General features: G+C 39.2%; 1 protein-coding gene across 2 annotated transcripts in view; it reads right to left on the reverse strand.

The window, feature by feature from the left end:
- The window catches only part of LOC116595992 (tetratricopeptide repeat protein 39B-like), a 16,101-nt gene extending 6,681 nt beyond the window's left edge, over positions 1–9,420 (reverse strand). The window contains exon 1 of one of the 2 annotated variants that reach the window (XM_032352925.1): positions 9,196–9,420. The gene's annotated coding sequence lies outside the window, so the exon portion shown is untranslated. Of the gene's footprint in view, positions 1–9,073 lie in introns of both variants that reach the window. The other variant, XM_032352924.1, reaches the window with a different exon arrangement.
- Positions 9,421–9,462: the final 42 nt, after the last annotated feature.

Here is a 9,462-nt window from a genome sequence, read left to right on the forward strand (position 1 = left end):
TTTATATCTTTATTTAACAACATTCAGTAGCTATTAAGCACCTACTGTATGATACCAACTATGCTAGGAACTAGGTATACCATAGTTAATGAGATGGATTTGGACCCTGCCCTCACAAAATTCACAGCCTGGTATTTGTGCTATTATATAATTTCCAAAATCAACCTGATACTTGTAATCATGAAAAAAAGCCTATAATTTTTCAGGCTTATATCATATACTTCTCACAACTGGATGAAGTGGGTATTATTGTCATTTCTCTTACATATGGGGAAACTGAATCCCAGTGAAGTTAAGTGACTTGCCCAAAATTATAGTTGGTGTGTGTAGAGAGAATAGGATTCAAACCCAGGTGGTTGGACTGCAGAGCTCACAGTCCTAGTCAACAGTACAGCATGAGCTAACTTGTTTAATTTTATTTAATTTTTAAAAAAATTATTTAATCTCTGCACCCCATGTGGGGCTTGAACTCACAACCCAAAGATGAGGAGTCACATGCTTTTCTGACTGAACCAGTCAGGCACCCCAAACTTCTTCTTTTTAAGATTTTATTTATTTGAGAAAGAGAGATCATGAGCAGTGGGGAAGGGTAGAGAGAGAAGCAGACTCTCTGCTGAACAAGGAGCCCTGTGCAGGACTCAATCCCAGGACCTTGGCATCATGACCTGAACCAAAGGCAAATGCTTATCTGACTGAGCCACCTGGGCTGCCCCCCAAAAGTTAAGCATCTGCCTTTGGCTCTCGTAGGGCTCCCTGTTCAGTGAGAAGCCTGCTTCTTGCTCTGCCTCTCCCCCTGCTTATGTTCTCTCTCTCTCTCTCTGTTAAATTAGTAAAAAAAATCTTAAAAAATAAATAAGTCATTTGGCAATTATTTCTTGAACATCAACTTTGTACCTGGCACTGTTCTAAGATGCTTGGCCTACAGCAGTGAACAAGACAAATATTTTACTGGGAAAGTTAAACCATGTAGGCTTATTGTTTTCATTTTGCTTTTCTATATTTTCCATTTTCTGTAGCAAAAGTAAATTATTTTTTATAATTTAAGAAAGTCTTTACATTCTCAATTTAATATTACATGGATAATTAATAATCTTTTTTAAAGGATTTTATTTATTTGAGAGAGAGAGCACACAGAGGGAAAGGGAGGAGACTCCCCACTGAGCAGAGAGGCCAAGACAAGGCCCAATCCCAGGACCCCGAGATCATGACCTGAGCCAAATGAAGGCAGATGCTTAACTGTCTAAGCCAACCAGGCACCCCTGGATAATGAATAATCTTATCCATATAACCCAATGGAATAATTGAGCTAAGTACAGAAGAGCATAAAACACTGCTATCAAAATAACTCAAAATTTTGAATTGGATTATGATTATTAGCTTTGAATCATTTTTCAAAGTATGCTTGAACATATATTACATCAATGAATACAAATGAGGCAGCAAATGTCTAAAACACTTAAGTGATTTTTCTAAAACCAAGTAGTAAATTGCAGAGACCGGATTCAATTTCAAGTCTTCTAAGTCCCAGGTCATTGCTCTTTTCATTAACTCAGACTATATTCATCAAAGAGGTAGCTGGATGGCCTTGGGCAAATAATTTAATTTCTCTGGTTCTAGGAAGTAATACAGGTAAGCTAAGTTTTTAAGTATGAGTAGGACTATCATAGGTAGAACTAGACTGGCCACAGAAACAATGAAGGAATATTAATATTATAAGGATAATGGCGTAAGGGAAGGGGCAGAGGTTTGTTCAGAAGTGAGCAGTTTGCTTTTATTTACAAAGTGAAAAAAAAGAGTTAACATATGTAAAACACAAAGTATAATGTCTGGCACATAGTAAATATTCAGTGAATACCAACATTTAGTAAGATCATTGGGAGTTAGAGCCCTCTTTTGATATGAGAGAAAAATGAGGCCCAGAAAGTTTGTAACACATCTAAGATAATATGATTAGTTGATAATAAAGATGAGAATAAGAACAAAAAAAAAAGATGAGAACATATGTTGCCTGTCTTCCCAACTCAATACTTTTTCCAATTCATATTCATGCTGGGATATGGCTATAAACACAGGCTGAGACAGTGATCATGGACTGTGGGGAATCATACTCCATACTAATGAGGTGCAAATTGCTGGGGACCGTTTTGCCAAAGAAAGATCAGTCACACAGGCGACCATACTCCGTACTATATCAAAATTATATAGTAATTGGGATGCCTGACTGGCCCTTTGGTAGAGCATGTGATTCTTAATCTCAGGGTCATTGAGTTCAAGTTTCATGCTGGGCATGGAGCCTTGTTGAAATAAAATTTTTTTAAAATTTTATGCTAATTATAAATGTTCTATCTGAATTAGTAAAAAGTTAAAGGATATTTTGGAAGAATTAAATTTTATATATTCTAAAGTGTGTGGGGGGGTATATAGGCTATAAAAGTGCTTTGTAAAAGAAGGAAACAACATAGTGCAAAGTTGACCCTCAAATATATGGTATTATTTCACATTCCCATTCCTGTGTATAAGTGCCAATTTCACTGTACTCCTGAAAAATATAGCATGTTGTCTTAATTTGCATTTTTAGTAAGGATAGACATTTTTTTTTCTTTGTCTGTCTTTCTTTCTTGTCTGTTTCTGTGGGGGTTTTTTTCTATTTTTTTACTAGGTGGAGTCATTCTTCTTTTTTTTAAAAGTAAGCTCTGTGCCCACGGTGGGGCTTGAAGTCAAGACCCTGAGATCAAGAGTTACATCCTCTACCGACTGAGCCAGCCAGGAACCCTTTCATATTTTGTTCTTAACTAGAGATTCCAGACTTGGATTTTGGCAACTAGGTAGATCTGAAAAACTTTTTTCTTTCTTTCTCTTTCTTCCTTCCTTCTTTCCTTACTGCCTTCCTTCCTTCCTTCCTTTTTTTTTCTTTCTTACTTCCTCTGAAGATTTCATTTATTCATTTGACAGAAAGCATGAGGAGGAGTAGCAGCAGGGAGAGAAAGAGAAGCAGGCTTCCTGCTGAGCCGGGAGCCAGACGTGGGGCTCTATCTCAGGGTCCTGGGATCACGACCTGAGTCAAAGGCAGACACTGAACCAACTGAGCCACCCAGGCACCCCCACAAACTTTTCTCCACCAAGAAACCATGAAGAGGAGTGCCAGGCTGGCTCAGTCAGAGGAGCATGCTGACTCTTGATCTCAGGGTTGTGAGCTTGAGCCCCAAGTTGGCTGTAGAGATTACTAAAAATAAACAAACTTAAAGGAAGAAAAAGAAACATAAGATTAAAAAAAAAAAAAAAAAAAAAACCTCTTAGCATCCTTTCATTAAAAAAGAGGGGGGGATGGGGCGCCTGGGTATCTTATATGGTTAAGCCTCTGTCTTTGGCTCAGGTCATGATCTCCAGGTCCTAGGATTGAGCCCCATACTGGGCTCCCAGCTGGGCAGAGTCTGCTTCTTCCTGTCTCTCCACCTTTCCCCCTGCTTGTGCCCTCTGTCACTCTCTCTCTCTCAAATGAATAAATAAATTTTAAAAGGGTTAGAAGAACACTTAAAAAAACAAGACATATTCACAGAATAAAAGATGGTTCTTCCCAAGAGTGATTGGCAATCATTCCTAGTTTTCTGAAATTGGAGATATTTTTATCAAAGTTCTGATAGTCCTCATGGCAAGATTTGAGAACCACTGTACTCACTGTGTTATAATTCTAGGTCTTAGTCTCATTTGAAAAATGAGGTGGTTAGACTAATGATTCAATAAAATTCTTCATTTCCCAGGGCACCTGGGTGGCTCAGTGGCTTAAGCCTCTGCCTTCAGATCAGGTCATGATCCCAGGGTCCTGTGGTTGAGCCCCGCATCGGGCTCTCTGCTCAGTGGGGAGCCTGCTTCCTCCCCTCTCTCTCTGCCTGCCTGTCTACTTGTGATCTCTGTCTGTCAAATAAATAAATAAAATCTTAAAAAAAAAATTCCTCATTTCCTTATGTGTTTCAAACCACTCCTCTTTTTAAAAAAAGATTTTGTGTGTGAGAGAGAGAATACGAGCTGGGCAGGGGAGAGAGGGAGAAGCAGACTCCCCATTGAGCAGGGAGCTTGCCCTGGGGCTTGATCCCAGGACCCTGAGATCAGGGCCCCACCCAAAGGCAGATGCTCAACTGACTGCGCCATGTAGGTACCCCTCAAACTGCTTCTTAGTTATCTCTTTGGGTCATGGTGTATGTATCCATTTGTCATTGACTTGGGAATAACTTTTCTATTTTCTTTAAAAAAAAAAAAGAAAAAAAAAGGTAGGGGAGCCTGGGTGGCTCGGGGGTTAAGGCCTCTGCCTTCAGCTCAGGTCATGGTTCCGGGGCCCTGGGATCCGGCCCCGCATCGGGCTCTCTGCTCAGCAGGGAGCCTGCATCCCCCTCCCCCTGGCCGCCCCTGCTGCCTATCTGCCTACTTGTGATCTCTGTCTGTCAAGTAAATAAATGAAAAAAAAAAAAAAAAAAGGTATGCTTCCTCTTATAGAAATTAGCTTCAAGGAGGTACCTGGATGGCTCAGTTGGTTAGATGTCTGACCCAGTTTCCAGTCAGGTCATGATCTCAGGGTCATGTGATTGAGCCCTGAGTTGGGCTCCAAGTTGGGCATGGAGCCTGCTTAAGATTCTCTCCCTCACCTTCTGTCCCTCTCTCCCTCTTTCTCTCTCTCTCAAAAAAAAAAAAATAGCTTCAAAGACTTTCTAATAAAAAGCAACAACTTCCCCATTGTTCGTGAACATGTGTCTCTACGTTCCATAGACAAATGCCTTTGTATAGAACTTTTAGGATTTGATTTTAGGATTCCTGTAGATTTACTTTTCATAAAGAAAACGTTTTCTGCCTTGTTGCTTTTTATAAGTATCAGATTGTTTTTGTCTGTGTGGATAGGGTCAAAGAAGAAGAGTGACAATTTCACTTTGAAGTCAATGAGTGAAGAGACAAAGATGTCTGAGGAGTGGCCATTTAAGGCTGGTCACTGTGTTTCAGGGTCTAGACCCCAGCTTTGCAGAAACAAAACTTCATTTTTGTCAATGTACCCAGGTCATGTCAAATTTTTAGCAACTGATAAAGGTTAGTCAAACCACGCCTACTCCTGCTCCTCTTCATTCTCCTAACAGCTAACATTTATTGAGTACTCAGAATGTGCTAGACACTGGGCAATTTTAATTGCTTGATTTACCTCACCTAATCCTAACAACAACTCCATTTTGCAGGTAAGGAAACTGCAGTACCAGGAGATTAACAACTTGGTCAAGGGTAGGCAGCTATTAAATCGTGGAGACAAGCTTCAAACCCAAATGCAACACTCCATGAGCTTATGCTCTTAATCATTACACTACACCCATCTACCTTAATCATTATACTATACTATGTTATACTATACTATATTATACCTACCTAAAAGTATATTACCCCTGGTTTTTTTTCTATAAAGATTTTATTTATTTATTTGACAGACACATAAGTAGGCAGAGAGGCAGAGAGAGGGAGAGGAGGAAGCAGGCTCCCAGGGAGCCTGATGCGGGGCTCGATCCCAGAACCCTGGGATCATGACCTGAGCCAAAAGCAGAGGCTTTAACCCACTGAGCCACCCAGGTACCCCTATTACACCTGTTTTAAGGAAAGAATTCATGAGCAAAAATCATTCTTATTAACTTACAGTACATGATATTCATTTCCAGGGATTAAAAGATCAGCATCAAAACATCAAATAAAAGAAGTCAGTGGTCTTGAGCAGTAATCTTTAAGTATAGCTGAGGGATGGCTAATAACATAGGTTCTCTCCTCAGATAGTGCTGAATGAACAGCTAAACTCCATCCAAGCCAGTCTAGCTTTCTCTAGTTAAGACAACAACAAGCTGACTAAGTCCCTTTCCTTAATACTCTTTCTTTAGATAAGGAACAACATAATTGAACAGGGTTTGATGGTTCTACAGTTTCATACTTTTTAATACAATCAGGCATTCTTCAGAAAGCCTCATTCTGCCTAGACTGTTTTAGGAACCTATTTAGGAAATATTGGTATCAGTGGATCACTCTTGCTTCACATTTTCGTTCTTCCTTGTTTCACTCTTTGAGGTTGGTTAAGGCACGGGCATTCTTTAACTGTTGCTCCCCCACCCCCATCTCCATACTTCAGTACTGATCACAGTCCAGTACTTGGCTAACGAAAAGTTAACTTCTTTATACAGTAAGAAAGAATTATAAACATGATTCTCAGAATTGTAAGAGCATTGTAGAGGGAATTGAAGATTATGAAAGGTTGAAAAAAGAAAATTGTAGTTGAATATAGCTGTTGGGACTGACCGATAAGATATATATATATACAGCACATAATAAGTACCTATTAAAAGACTAGTGTTTAGATGTACAGACTATTTCTTTACATTAAAAATAGATACATGTGCAAAAGGTTCTAAATTTTTTTGTTTTAAGGTATTCACATACAAGCTTAAAATAGTGACAGTGATTTAAAAAGTGAAACTAAAATGGAGAAGAAAATAAGAGTGAACTTTTTCTTTAATGCTTCTCTAGAAAAACTAAATCTGGGAAATGCAGATAAATTTTGAAAGCTGCTGTAAAAGGATTAAGAATTAACTCACCCTCTCCTAAACTAATAATATAATAAATATTTAACAACAGTAAGAATTACTTAGTATTTCATATTAGAAAAATCTTAGAATATTTGTTGAATTAAACAGCATTTATATTCTATTTGAATCTGGGAACATGATCTTAATTTAACTCACAATGCTATAGGTAGAAGTTTATGTGGCTGAAACTGATTTCAAAAGAATCAGTGGGAATTAAAGTACTCTCTACAATAATATCTTCCTGATTTGGATTCACATTTAGTGAAAAGAACTGGTTATGTTTTCTCAGAGAAAGAGTGCTCAGTAGAATAGTGTATGAAAATACTACGCAGAACTACTGTTTTTTCAAGGTACCTAGAATAGCAAATCCCTGCCTAGAATCGGTCCTCTTCTAATAGAGATAAATAACCTATAATTAGAGCTACCAAAGCACCTGTTTCTAGAGAGAAAGGCAAGCCTGTCAAGGTTTACCCATTTTCTTTTAATGTGCTTGAAAGCAGTTTGTTACAAGTTGGAAAACTGCTTCTTTTCATATTTTTTACAGTATTACATCTTCAAAATTCTCTTTAGTGGGGCACCTGGGTGGCTCAGAGGGTTAAGCCTCTGCCTTCAGCTCAGGTCATGATCTCAGGGTCCTGGAATGGAGCCCCGCATTGGGCTCTCTGCTCAGCAGGGAACCTGCTTCCCCCTCTCTCTCTCTGCCTACTTGTGATCTCTGTCAAATAAATAAATAAATAAATAAAATCTTAGGAAAAAAGTTCTCTTTAGTACAATAGACTTTGTATTCAGAAACTAAAAACATTTATTGTAGCCTAATAGTACTATCTTTCATTCATATTGTAGCCTAAGTACTATCTTTGAATAAGTTACCTATGCTTTCTTTGTGCAACAGCACTTTTCATAAGTTCCCTTTTTTTTTTTTCCTTTGAGAGGGAGGTGGGAGGGATAGAGGGAGAGAGAGAATCTTAAGCAGGCTTCTCACCCAGCGTGGAGCCTGAGGTGGGGTTGATCTCACAACTCTTGAGATCATGACCTGAGGTGAAATCAAGAGTTAGTTGCTTAACAGACTGAGCCACCCAGGCGTCCCCATAATTTCTTAATAGAAGAAAGTCAAATTAGTGAGCCTTTACAGAATTGATACTCTGTCTTCCAGGAAGTATATAAAAAGATCTTTATCATTTAATCCTTTGAGAAGAACCCAGTTAAGTGGTAAACAAAAATCAATAAAACTAAAGGAGAACTGGGGTGCCTGGGTGGCTCAGCCAGTTAAGTGTCTGTATTCAGCTCCAGCCATGATCCTAGAGTCCTGGGATCAAGTCCCGCATCCGGCTCAGCTCTCCCTCTGCCTGTGGCTCCCCCTGCTTGTACTGACAAATATATAAATAAAATCTTTTAAAAAAAGAAAAAATGAGAATATAACATATTCTATATAACTTCAATTTTCTGACAGAATTTTTTTTTGCAATGTATATATTCTTTCCATAATTTGATAAATCTGAAAAAAAGTGTATGAATTTGTAGCATGGTCAAGAGAGGATCCATACTTCATTCAACTACTAAATTTCCTTTCTCTTGTACTCTGTATCATATATGTATATACATCATGTGAAGTTACAGATGAGAAACATAGAGATACAAATATCTAAGGATTTCATCTTTCATGTGCAGCAATTCCAGCTCATATATTCCAAGTATTTATGGTGTAATGTCTTTTTTGTGTGTGACTGGTGAAAAAGAAGTTAAATCTGTATTTGTAGACTTGGTATTTGGCAAATACATTGTAAAATCAAAACTGAAAAGTATAGCAAAGGAAATACAGTCAATAATATTGCAGTAATGTTGCATGGGTGACAGATGGTGACTACACTTACCGCAAACATCAAGTTAAGAATTATTGAAACACTAGGCTGTACTAGTGAAACTAATCTAACATTGTCAACTAAGCTTAATAAAAATTAAAAAATCAAAACTGAATTTTAATTGATTTTATCTGAAGATTTATCTAAAGATTTATCTAAAGATATCTAAAGTTTACATTTATTTTATAGAGAGAGTGGCTGAGCAGCAAGGCTGTTACTCAAAGACAGCTTCAAGTCCCACTCCTCAGGATATCAGTATTACTGGATGAGATGTGTTACCACAGTACAAAGCAGAAAGCACTAGAAAGGAAGCACAAGTTTAACTCTGTGCTTCAAATGCAAATAATTTCGTAATTGCCACTAGCTAGAATGCTTTAAGGATTTAGGGTTTTTGCACAGTTACATTATAACCGGCAATCGAAAAAATTCTATTTCTTTGTCCCCCAGACTCCTAAGAATTCGTATAGTGTTGGTGAAAATTGGTTCTGAAGGGGCTGGAGGGTCGGTGCAGTGTCTGGGGCGGGGGGAGAGGGTCACTCCTTTTGAGGCCCAAGGTGCAGTGACCATTAGTCAGAATGGCGGGGTTCATGGAGTTCTCACTCTGGCCAAACTCCCGATTACCTCCGATGAGCCCCAAAGATGACTGGGTAGCCGTCCAGGCCAGGTTCCCCAGCAGAAAGGCGGCGGTAGGTGCAACATCAGCGGTTAAATTTTACAGCCTTTCATAAGGCCGGTCTAAGTACCTGTAGTAAGATTACTAGAGCGGAGGGTCCCTAGACTGGGGGGAATGAGAGGGAGGGAGGGAAAAGGGAAGGAAAATGGGGAAGGTAAGGAAAAAGGGGAGGGGAAGGGGCGGGACGCCGCGGTGAAGTCCACAGGTTTACAGGCGCGGTCTGACGTTCCCATGGAAACGTATCCCTCCGCCCGTTCCCAGCGTCTTAGCCTCCTTAGTTCCCTCCGCGCCGCTTCTCCACTGTTTCCGCCCAGCTCCTTTGTGCCGCGCAGAACGT

This window comes from Mustela erminea, chromosome 7 (assembly GCF_009829155.1).
Source record: "Mustela erminea isolate mMusErm1 chromosome 7, mMusErm1.Pri, whole genome shotgun sequence".
Classification (NCBI taxonomy): Eukaryota; Metazoa; Chordata; class Mammalia; order Carnivora; family Mustelidae; genus Mustela; species Mustela erminea.